Below are 13,576 nucleotides of genomic sequence, written 5' to 3'. Positions count from 1 at the left end.
TCACAACATGGCGAAGAGAGGACCCGGACTCGGTTTGCCTGATTGGTAGGGCTTGTAAGCACCTGTGGGCAACTCTAGCAAGCAGAGCAGAGTGTGTGCCACGGGGCACTGAAGACAGGCGCGTATCAACGCCAAAAAATAAAAAGAAAGGGGGATCTGTGGGGAGCAACTCGGACTAGACTAAGTTACTGGAATTAAGACTTATTCTATGCATCTGCTCTCCCACAATATGGTGCTGAGAAGGGAGTAAACAGCTTCTACACAGCTGCCTCTCGCCAATTTGATTGACTGAGCTGCAGGAGCTGATCCTGCTCCTGATTGGAGGAGAGCAGCGTACTCGGCGTGTGGGTAGCAGAGTTGGGATTGGTGGAAGAGGACTATAAAGGAGGAGAGAGACAACATGCACCAGGAACATCCGGATAACATCTGAGCAGCCCCCGAGAGAGCTGGCCGGCGGTGTGCCGCTCCCCCGCGGAAGTGGGGAAAGTGGCAGGGGGAGCCGCCCCTCCACGGAGGTGGAGGGGTCGGCAGCCAACCAGGGAAGGCCCAGCAGCAAACCTGGGAAGGGCCGAGCAGACAAAAGAACAGCGCAGGGTCCTGTGTCGTTCCTCCACGAATGGGGGAGCGACAATGTTTTAAATGAATCTTTTAAAAGATTTATTTATTTGAAAGTTGGAGTTGCAGAGAGATGAGAGAGAGAGAGAGAGAGAGAGAGAGAGAGAGAGCACAAGAGTGAAACCGAGAGGAAGCTTCCTAGTTCACAACCCAGATGGCCACAATAGCCAAGTCTGGGCTAGGCTGAAGCCAGGAGCCAGGAGCCAGGAGTCAGGAGCTTCTTCCAGGGCTCCCACATAGGTGGCAAGGGCCCAAGCATTTGGGCCATCTTCCACTGCTTTTCCCAGGCCATCAGCAGGGAGCTTGATTGGAAGTGGAGCAGCCGGGACATGAACTGGCACCGATTTGGGATGCTGGCATCACAGGCAGCGGCAATACCCACTAAGCCACAGCACCTGCCCCTTTATTTTTTTTATTTATTTATTTTTTGACAGGCAGAGTGGACAGTGAGAGAGAGAGACAGAGAGAAAGGTCTTCCTTTGCCGTTGGTTCACCCTCCAATGGCTGCGCGGCCGGCGCACCACGCTGATCCGATGGCACGAGCCAGGTGCTTCTCCTGGTCTCCCATGGGGTGCAGGGCCCAAGCACCTGGGCCATCCTCCACTGCACTCCCTGGCCACAGCAGAGAGCTGGCCTGGAAGAGGGGCAACCGGGACAGAATCCGGCGCCCCAACCGGGACTAGAACCCGGTGTGCCGGCGCCACAAGGCGGAGGATTAGCCTAGTGAGCCGCAGTGCCGGCCCAGCACCTGCCCCTTTAAATACCTTTTCATACAACACCATTAATAACATCTCCAAAGACACTGTGGCTTGAGCACTAAATTACCCTGCCCAAGTCACGTGGTTGGTGTGATGAAAACGCTTGGTCCAAAGCCTGACACAGGAATGCACCGTGTGCTTCAGACAGATTCTACATGTTCTTCCTCGTAGGTGCAACGTAAGAAAGTGGATTTGAATACAGAATACTGAACAGCGGGGGAAGGGGTCTGGTGGGAGGCTGGGTGAATCCCAAATCACAGATGGAAGGAGTAAGTGCCTCGTGTTACATGGCACAGTGCGTGAGTTTCCTTCATAATAACCTGTTATTTTTGCTGATCCAAAGCCAGGAGCCAGGTGTTTCCTCCTGGTCTCCCATGCGGGTGCAGGGCCCAAGGACCTGGGCCATCCTCCACTGCACTCCCGGGCCACAGCAGAGAGCTGGGCTGTAAGAGGAGCAACCGGGACTAGAACCCGGCACCCTGACTGGGACTAGAACACGGGGTTCTGGCGCTGCCGGCGGAGGATTAGCCTAGTGAGCTGCAACGCCGGCCTCACAATAACCTGTTGTATAATTTCTGAGCAAATGGAAGACAGGAGCTTGAAAGATCCAATCATAAAGTAATGACAAGAAGGGAATATTCATCACCCTGATTTGATCAGTACATTTTACACATACTTACTGAAATGTTACACTGTGCCCTATAAATATGTACAATTATCAATATTTTTAATGTTTAAAGAGACAGAAACACTAACTAACCTGATGTGATTCATACACATTAAATATGTGTGTTGAATCCTCACAATGTACTCCATAAATATGTACAAATAATAGAAAGATAAAGATGAAAATAGATAGCTCCTTTCCCTTTTTTGTTCCTCTCAATGGAAATATTTGACAATGGGAAGAGTAGAACTCAACTTTCCTCACTCCAGAGCCGCTCTACCCACCAGTCCTCACCTTTGCCTTCCTTGCTTCTCTCCTCCCCTTCAATCTGTCCAGGATTGGACAACGAGACATCTACCTTTTACTAAATGCATAATACGTAAAGTCTGTTGGAATGAAGCTCCTTTTCTTTGCATTTTATCTTTATCCTCTCAAATCTCACATTAATGTACAACATTATTTTATCTTACCAGTTTAAATAATTTCTTGTATAATTCAATGATTTTAAATGTTCACCTCTACAGTATTATGGTCCCGTTTTTATTTATTGACTTTCTCACTATACATTCCCTTTAAATCCTGCCATCTGACATATTTAGACTTAAATTGATGTGAAATAGTTAGTACTCTCAACAAGAGTGCCATTTACTTTTTCATGAGATTCTAATATGTCATAATTATCAGCATCATCCCTAAAGGTGTTTCAGCTCTTCAGCAAGATCAGTAAAGAGCCTGACATTCTAAAAACTACCTGCTTCTCTTTCATTAAATGGTTAAAATTCTCTCACCATTTTCTCAAAATTCAAACACCCTGCCCTACATGACCTCCTTTTAAAATTGTTATGGATGAGAAAGGCAAAACATGGCTCAAGGTAAAGGCTTCTGAAACTCTGAAACAACATAATTTAACTTACTAATTGTAAATATTCAAAGAAGAAAACAAGGGTTAAACATGTTTAGCACAAAGATAGAACATTGGATCACTAGATAAAGACATTTGGAGATTATTATGCATGGAAAATGTTTCCCAGTTTTCAAAACAAGGTACAGGTTCTAGTGGCAAGTAATTGGCTTCTCCAACTGGTTAGATTTACTGAAAAGCCTATCTGGCGACAGTTTTTATTAGGCAAGCGTAACAACTTTATGCTATTGCATTCAAAATGGATTTTGAAGGAATCAATTTTCTACTCTTACTTTGTTCACAAAGTACACCAATGTGTTGCACTGGGGCTTTGTAAAAACATCTGCATTGTTCTCAAGTATTTGAAAGCCTCTGACACTTCAGCTCGTTAGAAAACAGCGAAAAGAGGGATACGCTTCACAGCACATTTACACTGTATTTTTTTAAAATAAACAGAGGAAGTGCCTGATAAACAACTATTAGGACAATGCACAAGTGACTTAGCTTAGGAACTACCAAGGGAGTGGCAGTAATCATATTTTTAATCGTTGCCTCTTGGTATACTATTCCAGCTAGAATATTCTGTAAAATGAATCCGTATCTCTTTGGTTACATTACTGCACTTTTTCCACCCTGCATTTCCTGATGCTGGGGATGAGGTGAGAAAGAATGGCCACAGATGCGGCCTGTGAACATGATCAACAGAGCACCCAGGGCTGCACCTGCCCCAAGACCTGACTAAGGCAAACAGTTCCTCTACCAGGTGATCCCAGTCACGTCCATCTCAGTACCTAAGTGTTACAAGGAATACAAGTATCACGACCAAACACTACAAGCTCATGTCATGTGAGAACACATCCCATCCAACGAAAACGACTGCTGATGAAACTACGCGTTCGTCACCTTGAACATAGCTAAACTTCCGCACCAAGTTATACACCAGGAACCTTGATTCCCACACCGCGAAGCCTAGAGAAGTGCCCAGAACTTTCAGGACATCACTAGCCCTTGGCCACAGGCCACAGCCAGGCCTCTGCCCGTGTTTTAGCTTCCTTAACCTTTACAGCTATTTTATATAAGCTTCATAGAGCATCCTGCAGGTGGGCACCCAAGATCAGACACCCAGGCTATGCCCGTCAGTCGCAGAACGGTCCGAGCCCAGGCTGTGCATCTCCCTAGCATCTGCACACTCACATACTGGCTAAATAAGGCGTGTGAAGATCGAACCATGAAAAAAAAAGTAAGCAGAGAAGGCTGCGCTTTGCATAGGTACAGGCGGCTTTCTGAGGGGTCCTGACTGAGGCAATGACCAGGCAGGGGTTGGCAACCAGGAAGGAACAGAGAAAAAGCGGGATTAAAAGCCTGCGCCGCGGCTCACTAGGCTAATCCTCTGCCTTGCGGCGCTGGCACACCGGGTTCTAGTCCCGGTCGGGGCGCCAGATTCTGTCCCGGTTGCCCCTCTTCCAGGCCAGCTCTCTGCTGTGGCCCAGGAGTGCAGTGGAGGATGGCCCAAGTGCTTGGGCCCTGCACCCCATGGGAGACCAGGAGGAGCACCTGGCTCCTGCCATCAGATCAGCGCGGTGCGCCGGCCGTGGCGGCCATTGGAGGGTGAACCAAGGGCAAAGGAAGACCTTTCTCTCTGTCTCTCTCTCACTGTCCACTCTGTCAAATAAATAAAGAAAGAAAGTAACGAGCAAGGACAGGCGACCGCCCAGGCCTGGCCACTCAGCGGACAAGGGGTGGGCCCAGCTCCCCTCGTCACCCGGGCTCCGTGAACGCTCTTGGTGCGCGGGCTGCGGGGCGGGCGGGGATGCCAGCCAGGGCCGCGGCCTGGTCCGAGGTGGCCTGCATGCGCCTGGAGGCACCCTGCCCGCCGAGGGTGCAGGGCTGCTCCTCCGCGGCCCCTGCGGTTCTCGTGCTTCCTCAGGGCGAGCGGCCTGGGCGCGGCTCTGCCCTGAGCCTGCCGGACCGGCCCGCCGGTGTCGGGTGTCAGCCCAGGGGCGCAGGGCCAGTGTCCTCGCTGCGGGCGCTGGGGGCGCGGGGTCGAATCCCGCAGGCCCCGGGGCTCCCGGGAAGCCGCGGCAGCCGCGGGCCGGTTTTGACGGGCTCGGGTAACAGCCGTGTTGGAAGAGTGTTCCTCCTGTGGTTGACAAATACTGAATTCTGCAGTTGGCCAGGTGTGAGCTAGGGCTGCAGTTGAAGTAGAGAAGTCTGTTCGTTGATTTTGTTATTTTTTACTCGCATGCCTACCGTGATTATTTCACCACTTACTTTATTTCGGACTTAATTTGCCTTTAGGAAGGTGGGAGAAACGTAAATTTTAGCTTCCAGTTGGTTGCAAGCCAAAAGCCAAACAGAGTTTGAATTTTTCCTGACAGTCCCCCAGGTTCAGACGCTGTAAGGGTGAAGACTGAGTAGATGAGCTGTGTTTTATTCTTGATGACCTTTGGAAAGCTCACACATCAGCTGGTCAAATGTTTGCGTGTACTGGAGAGGTCTTTCGGTGAGGACATACAGCTTCATTGGTATTCTTCCCAAGTGTGCATGGATTTCAGAATTTTTTGTACCGAAATAAATTTATTTTTAATCCCATTTTCCACAAACATTTCGAAGCTCCCTCACTTGGTGATTTTCCTCAGAATTAGGATGAAGTATCCATTAATAAACCTACAATTTTAATTGAGTGACCTTTTTAAAAAACAGCAACAGCAGTGCCTATTTGGTGAGTATAGTTGCATTTATCAGGTAGATATAAATGTGGCCGTTTTAAAGGTAAGAAATCTAACACCAGATCAGTTAAGTAGCCCGCGGTACATTCCCAGATTTAAGCCCATATAGTCTTCCTCTGGATTCTAACTGTGAACACCCTTATTTCTGAACTAAGGTTTAACTTTTCTAGTACTTCTAGTTCAATAGTAAATATTCTCTCATACATTTATAATTAATGCCATTAACTCTAATTAAAAAGCTAGTTTAGCATGTATTCAATAATGTAGGTACAGATTAGCTAAAATGTGTGTCCTATAATATATCTTAACTCTTATAAATTAAGGGACATCTTCCTATTTACATATGAAAGCATTCTATAAATTTTAAAAGGTCAAAAGCATCCCAGAACAAATATAAATTTAGTTTTACTAAAACAATTTTTATTGGTATTTTTCTCTGGATGTTGTTATAGTCTTGAAGATGTGAGGAACTTGTTACCTTGCAGGCTTGTTACTGTATAATCAAAAAACTTTTTTTTCCCATTTGTCGGTGTTATCTAGCGTATGGCACCCAAAGTCTCATCACTTACATTCTATAAATATGACAGCTCTTATACCTCTCTTTAAATGGTTGGCCATTTGTGGCCTTGTGTCTGTATCCTTTGCTGGGGGAAATGTTATATTCAGTCTGTCAGTGGCCCCCTCCTACTTAACTCAGTGTAAAATCTTGTTAGGCACTCATATGGCACCGGTATTCTTAACTGAGAGAACTGAAAAATCTCTTTGGAAGCCTTACAGATTCTTGTTCTTAAGCCCTGCCTGCTTGGAGAACCTGACTCAGCAACTTTACAAGGACACAGATTTGAGCACCATTGGTGTCAGTTGACACAGGAGATTTGCCATGCAGGTAAAAAGGAGCTGTATTTTTTTTTTTTTGATCATATGGCTTTTCTGATCACCATGCTTAATTTTATAAGTCGTGTGAAGTAGCATTCATAAGATACAGGCAACTGTGAGTGATTGGAGTGAGACTTAAGAATGCTTATGAATTTGCTCATTTATTGCCAGAGGACTTGGTGGGGAAGTGCATTGAAGGGGAGTGGGTGGGATTTGGGCTGGGATGCAGGATTGCAGATGCACACACCATTGTAGGATTCTGGTGGCTCCTGCACTGTTAGCTAGACTAGCATCTGCAAAAGTTACTGCCCAAGAGTACATGCCACTTAGGGGAGTAGTAGCTTCTAAATAAAGTTAATTCATCAGAAAATTCCAGCTATGCAACAACTAGGAGAGGCTTTTATACCAGAAGATGATGTGTGAGTCACTAGGCTGTCAACCATGGCACTTCAGAACTCTTTCCACTGATACCTTCTACAGCTTGATGCCATGCAAAACATCATATGTTCTCAGTCATCAGTGACAACTAATCGAGCACCTAAAAGGAAACCTGTTGAAGTGAAATGGACACTATGAGAAACAATGACTTGATCAGCCCTTGTCCTGACTGTCGAGGAATAACTTTTACTATTTTTTTTGTTCTACCTAATACCATTGGTTGCACTCTTTAATTAACACACAATTATTCTTAGTCGTTTAAATTTAACTGAAAAGTGATCCCTGTTAAATATAAGAGTGGGCATAAGAAAGGAAAGAGATGTACACTTCGACACATACTCACTTGGACTTACCCCTAATGGTAGAGCTAGAAATAAGCCAGGGGATTCCAATTTAATCCCATCAAGGTGGCATGTACCAATGCCATCTTACTTGTTAAAGTGATCAGTTTAAGTTCATAACTGATCAAAAAGATGGGATTAAGTGTCAAAGGGATTACATAAATAAGATCAGTGTCTACAAATAATAATTGATAGAATTAAAAAGGAGAGAATGATCTTTCTTGGGAAGCAGGATACGCAGCAGACTGATAGAATGGCAAATGCCCTAAATAGCACTCTGGCCTCAGAATCAGTCCTTAAGGCATTCAGGTCTGGATAAAAAGCCCATGAGAGTTTCTCAGGCATGGAAAGCCAAGATACTGTGGCAAAAAAAAAAGTGACCTAAATGAACGATCTCTGTGAGTGAGATCCCAGAGGGAAGAACAGGCCATCAAAGAAGGAGGTACCTTTCTCTGAAGGGAGGAGAGAACTTCCACTTTGAATATGGCCTTGTCTAAACAAGATCGGAGTTGGTGAACTCAAGCGACTTCCATAGCCTTGGCAGCTCATGACAAGAGCCTAGGGTGATTACTAACGTCATAAATAAGAGTGTCAACAATGGGAGTCACTGTGCACCTGCTCCCCATGTAGGACCTCGGTCCTTAATGTGTTGTACTATGCAAATTAATAGTAAAACTACTACCCAAACAGTACTCTATACTTTGTGTGTCTTTGTGGGTGCAGTCTGTTGAAATCTTTACTTAGTATATACTTGTCACTCCCCCTCTTCGCAGAGGAACAACACAGGACCCTGCGCTGTTCTTTTGTCTGCTCGGCCCTTCCCGGGTTTGCTGCTGGTTCTTCCCAGGTTGGCTACTGACCCTCCCACCTCCGTGGAAGGGCGGTTCCCCCTGCCACTTTCCCCGCTTCCACAGGGGAGCGGCACACCACCAGCCGGCTCTCTCAGGGGCTGCTCAGATGTTCCTCAGGTGTTCCTGGTGCATGTTGTCTCTCTCCTCCTTTATAGTCCTCTTCCACCAATCCCAACTCTGCTACCCACACACCGAGCACGCTGCTCTCCTCCAATCAGGAGCAGGATGAGCTCCTGCAGGTTATTGGTCGAACTGGAGGCAGCTGCGTAGAAGCTGTTTACTCCTCTCCCAGCGCCATATTGTGGGAGAGCAGATGCATAGAATAAGTCTTAATTCCAGTAACTTAGTCTAGTCTGAGTTGCTCCCCACAGTTCCCCCTTTCTTTTTATTTTTTGGCGTTGATACACGCCTGTCTTCGGTGCCCCGCGGCACACACTCTGCTCTGCTTGCTGGAGTTGCCCACAGGTGCTTACAAGCCCTACCAATCAGGCAAACCGAATCTGGGTCCTCTCTTCGCCATGTTGTGAGGAGGTTTTTAGGCACTGATGCGTGCCTGTGTTCGGTGCCCGGCAGCACATGCTCTGCTCTGCTAGAACTGCCTGCAGGTGCTTACAAGCCCTACCAATCAGGCAAACCGAATCCAAGCCTTCTCATTGCCGTATTGTGGGGAGACTTATTGATGTTAATTCGTGCCTGTCTTCGGTGACCTGCGGCGCATAAGCTGCTAGCTGCCCGCAGGTGCTCACCGCCTCCCTAATCAGGCAGACCGAATCCGAGCTCTCTCATTGCCATGTTGCGGGGAGGCCTTATTTTTCTCTATTTCTCTATCTCCGGGCATTCCTATTTCTCTTATTTTACTTCTATCTGCCAGCATTCCTATTTCTCTCATTTTACTTCTAAACTTCTGTTTCTCTTATCCCTGCGGCTTCCCGGCGCCCGCCCCAAGGCGGCTTCCCGGCTCTACGCGGCTTCAGCCCGTGCTTCTCTTATCTGCATGGCTTCCCAGCTTCGCGTGCGCTCCACGGTCTCTGCACCTTTCGCGCCCGCACCACGGCCTCCGCGCCAGCCCCGCACTTCCTATCTACTTGCGCCCCGTGTGCTCTCCCTGCTCGTGCCCTGCGCGCTCTCTCTGTGCGCGGCGGCTTCCACGAATCACACAGCCTAGCTCACGTTTCCGCCACCGGCTTTCAGTCCAAGTTCCCCGGGCTAACCTGACGAAATCCAACCTAGCTTACGTCTGTGCCTTTCGGTTTGGCTTCCCGTCTTTTGCTCCCCGGGCTAATCTGATGGATTCCAGCCTAGCTGGAATGGCCAATATTACTAGACGTCTCCGCTTCTGGTTTTAGTTTTTCGCCTTTTGTTCCCCCGGGCTGACTTGACAAATCGCAACCTAGCTTACGTCTCCGCTTCGGCCTGCCCCCGCGGCTTCATCCTCCCTAACATATTTTTCTCTACCCGGTATGTTTCCTAACTTTTCTTCCAACAATATTTCTCTCTCATTTCTCCTGGCTTCTCCCCACAGTCCGTATCCGAGTCTAAGTTTCTTCTAGGTTTCACTTTCGCTTTCAACCATAGATTTCTCCTAACTTCCCCGCCATAGTCTGTATCTGAGTCTATGTTTCTTCCAACTTTCACTTTCGCTTTCAATCCTAACTTCTTCCAGCACTTTTACCATCCGGCTTTTCCCTAGGCTCTTCCCTAGTCTCTCTCTCCGGTATTTTCCCACTTTTTCCTGCTTCTTCCCTCCTAGGTTTCCTATCTGAGTCACGGCACCATTATGTCACTCCCCCTCTTCGCGGAGGAACGACACAGGACCCAGCTCTGTTCTTTTGTCTGCTCAGCCCTTCCTGGGTTTGCTGCTGGTTCTTCCCTGGCTGGCTACCGACCCTCCCACCTCTGTGGAAGGGCGGTTCCCCCTGCCACTTTCCCCGCTTCCTCGGGGGAGCAGCACACCGCCAGCCGGCTCTCTCAGGGGCTGCTCAGATGTTCCTCAGGTTTTCCTGGTGCATGTTGTCTTTCTTCTCCTTTATAGTCCTCTTCCACCAATCCCAACTCTGCTACCCACACACCGAGCACGCTGCTCTCCTCCAATCAGGAGCAGGATGAGCTCCTGCAGGTTATTGGTCGAACTGGAGGCAGCTGCGTAGAAGCTGTTTACTCCTCTCCCAGCGCCATATTGTGGGAGAGCAGATGCATAGAATAAGTCTTAATTCCAGTAACTTAGTCTAGTCCGAGTTGCTCCCCACATATACTAAGTTGATCTTCTGTATATAAAGATAGTTGAAAATGAATCCTGATGAAGAATGGGATGGGAGAGGGCATGGTAGATGGGATGGTTGCAGGTGGGAGGGAGGTTATGGGGGGGGAAGCTGCTATAATTCAAAAGTTGTACTTTGGAAATTTATATATATTAAATAAAAGTTTTTGGAAAAAGTTGGAGAGTAGTCAGTCAACAGGGTACATTGCTACAAGACACTGCGTTTCACACCTGGTAGAAAGTGGTGACCTTGGGAAGATGGCTCGGTTGTAGAGGTTGAAGAGCAGGTGAAATTATAACAAAATGCACGAAGAAAATTTTTTAAAATATTGTACTTTGAGGTATCAGGTTAAAATCAAATCCATTTCTTTAATGCATAGAAAATTCTAGACACTCTTCAGAGTTTGGGGTATACATGATCTGTGTTTCAGGGAATTTTCTGCCTATTAGGAAAGCCCCGAACAAGTGAGGGCGACATAGGACACTGACTGTCACTTGAGGGCTGAGCGCACTGAATTGTGAGTGAAATGAGTTAAGAACTAAAACCATTTAGAAAGGAGACAGATGTGTATTCAATCTTTGATTACTGTCTGTTAGTAATACTATTAAAACAGCTGTAATAGTAATTAATAGCCAATATTACTAGTGTGAGTTATGCACAGTTTAATTTGTTTACACTGCTGTGCGTGTTTACAGCTAAGGAAATTGACTTAGAGGTTAAGGTGACAGAGATCCTGCAGCCCTTGAGTGACAAAGTCAGTGTTTATATCCACACAGCCAGGTTTCAGTGCAAACTGTGCCTCATCATGTGTGCGTGTGACTATGAGAGCAGGGCTTTCCCAAGAGGTGTTTGAAAGCTGAGAGTCAAAGTCCTGAAGTGCCAAGACAGGAGGACTACTCGCAGCTGAGGGATAGAATTTTAAAGGTTTAGGGGTGTAAGCCTAGTGCTGTCAAGATGGGCAAACGCAGCAGTGTGCCTGGAGAGATGAGGGAAGGGAGCGAGAGGCAGGGATGCACTGATGGGCCAGCAGGGTCCAGATCCAGGACGTCCTCAGGCTCCCATTATAGAGTCCAGCTTTCACCCTGAGGGCAGCAGGAAGCCTCTGAAAGACTTTAAGTACTAGATGGATAAAATCAGACCTGCAGAACTGTCACAGGCCGCAGGCCTGAGTGTAGGTGGGGGAGGTGGGTAGAGAGGTTCGGAAGGAAAATTTCCAAAGATGAATGTGGAGGGAAACAAAGTGATGTTCTAGAGTCGAAGCAGGGTGGAAAGTTTAGGGGATTTTTTTAAAAAAAGATTCATTTGTTTGAAAGGCAGAGTTAGAAAAGGAAGGAGAGGGAGATCTGCCATTTGTTGATTCACTCCCCAGATGGCAGCAGCAGCCAGGGTGGGCCAGGCCAAAGTCAGGAACCAGGAGCTTTGTTCAGTTCTCCATGTGAGTGGAGGAGCCCAAGTACTAGGGCCATCTTCCACCACCTTCCAAGGTGCATTAGCGGGGAACTGGGTAAGAAATGGAGCAGCCAGGACTTGAATCAGTGTACACATAGGATGCTGGTGGCTCCACCAACTATGGCACAATGCGGGCTCCAGTTTAGGGAATTAAGGAGGATTTGGTAAGAGATTTGCTACACATTTTTGCATTCTAAAGTATTAATCTTTCATTTTTTTTCCCTAGAGATGAAAAATAGACAAGGATGTAAACGATTCTCTTGTGAAAACACTAAGCATAGCTGGAGCGAAAAAATAAGAATCAATCAAAATGTTGATTAAGCAAAAGGAGCACGGCCCTTAGGACATTTGATCATAAAACCTGAAAGTAATTGAAGGGAAGGAAGCCTTTTTGACTGAAAGCTCTGAAAAAGCATTTTTCTGAAGCTTCAAATTGTTTCAGCATTTTGTGGAAAGAATATTTTCATAGAGGAGACAAGGTAAGCCCCAGACAAACAAAAATGAAATTCTGCTGGTTTCTTACTATAAATTCCCCAGCTGCATCTGTCCCTACCCCAGTTACATGTCCATGACCCTCCACAGACTTCTGTACCCCTTAGTCTCCCCAGACCAGTCCTCATTACCCATTAGCCACCAACTGGGGCCATGTCACAGGGGCCTTGACCAGTCCTCAAGATCGGTATTTACATCCATGTAATATGTAATGCATGTGAAATCTTCTTAATCCAGATAGAAATGCCAGGGTTGACCAGATGGATATATAACTCTTGTGAATTCATGCTGCCAAAATTATTTTAATCATATACAAATAGCATAGAATTCTTATGAGATACCCCCTTCATAATACATTAAAGTTCTGTTATTTCATGCACATGTACATAATACTAGATGAGGTACACATGTAACTTTTTAAGTTGCAATCAAATTTATTCTGATAATTTAAGCAACTGATTATAAGTTCATATTTTATGAGGTTGAAGGTGTGTATTTTGAATTTTTTTCTGGTATTCTAATATTGGTTTTAGTTCATTAGACTAACATTATGCAGTTTCAGGCTTTTTATGTATACTGTTTTAGAGCAAGTAAAATAACCTGTGAAATATATACAAATATGCTTGTTAATGGTCTTTCTCAATGGGTCACTTCAACAGCTGTAGGTGGGGTGGGTCAGATGCCTGTATTACAGGCAGAGAAACTAATACTTGCGGGAGCACACAGAGCTAGTAATGAAAGAAGAGGCACCAACTTATATTTTGGCTCATTCAGCTGCGCTGTGTTGCCTGGAAATAAGGTAACCTCAGAGTTTAGGTAATCTTTTCCTTTCACTTATGACATTATTCTCTAAGTCTTGAAGTGATGTTGAGAGTCCTTTGCATTATCTATAAAACTAAATTTTACATAATGAAGGGGATAATGTCATATGGAAAAGTAGTGAACGAGGGGTTTACAGATGAGAGTTGTTATCAGTCAGGAGTGAGTTTCTCAGCCCATGAATTAAGACATTATCCAAAAGGTGATGAGTTACTGAAGGATGTAATGAAGGGCAGTGATTGTTAATATGGTGTGTAGGGCATTACAAGTAAGTCAAGGTAAGGTGTTATTTCATGAACTAAGCAGAGGCTGTGGAAATAGAGAAACAAGAAAGTTTTTGATATATGTAGTTATCCCTATCAAAATAACTAATAACAGACTT

Source organism: Oryctolagus cuniculus, chromosome 14, assembly GCF_964237555.1.
Source record: "Oryctolagus cuniculus chromosome 14, mOryCun1.1, whole genome shotgun sequence".
NCBI lineage: Eukaryota > Metazoa > Chordata > Mammalia > Lagomorpha > Leporidae > Oryctolagus > Oryctolagus cuniculus.
This window is presented reverse-complemented; position numbering follows the sequence as displayed.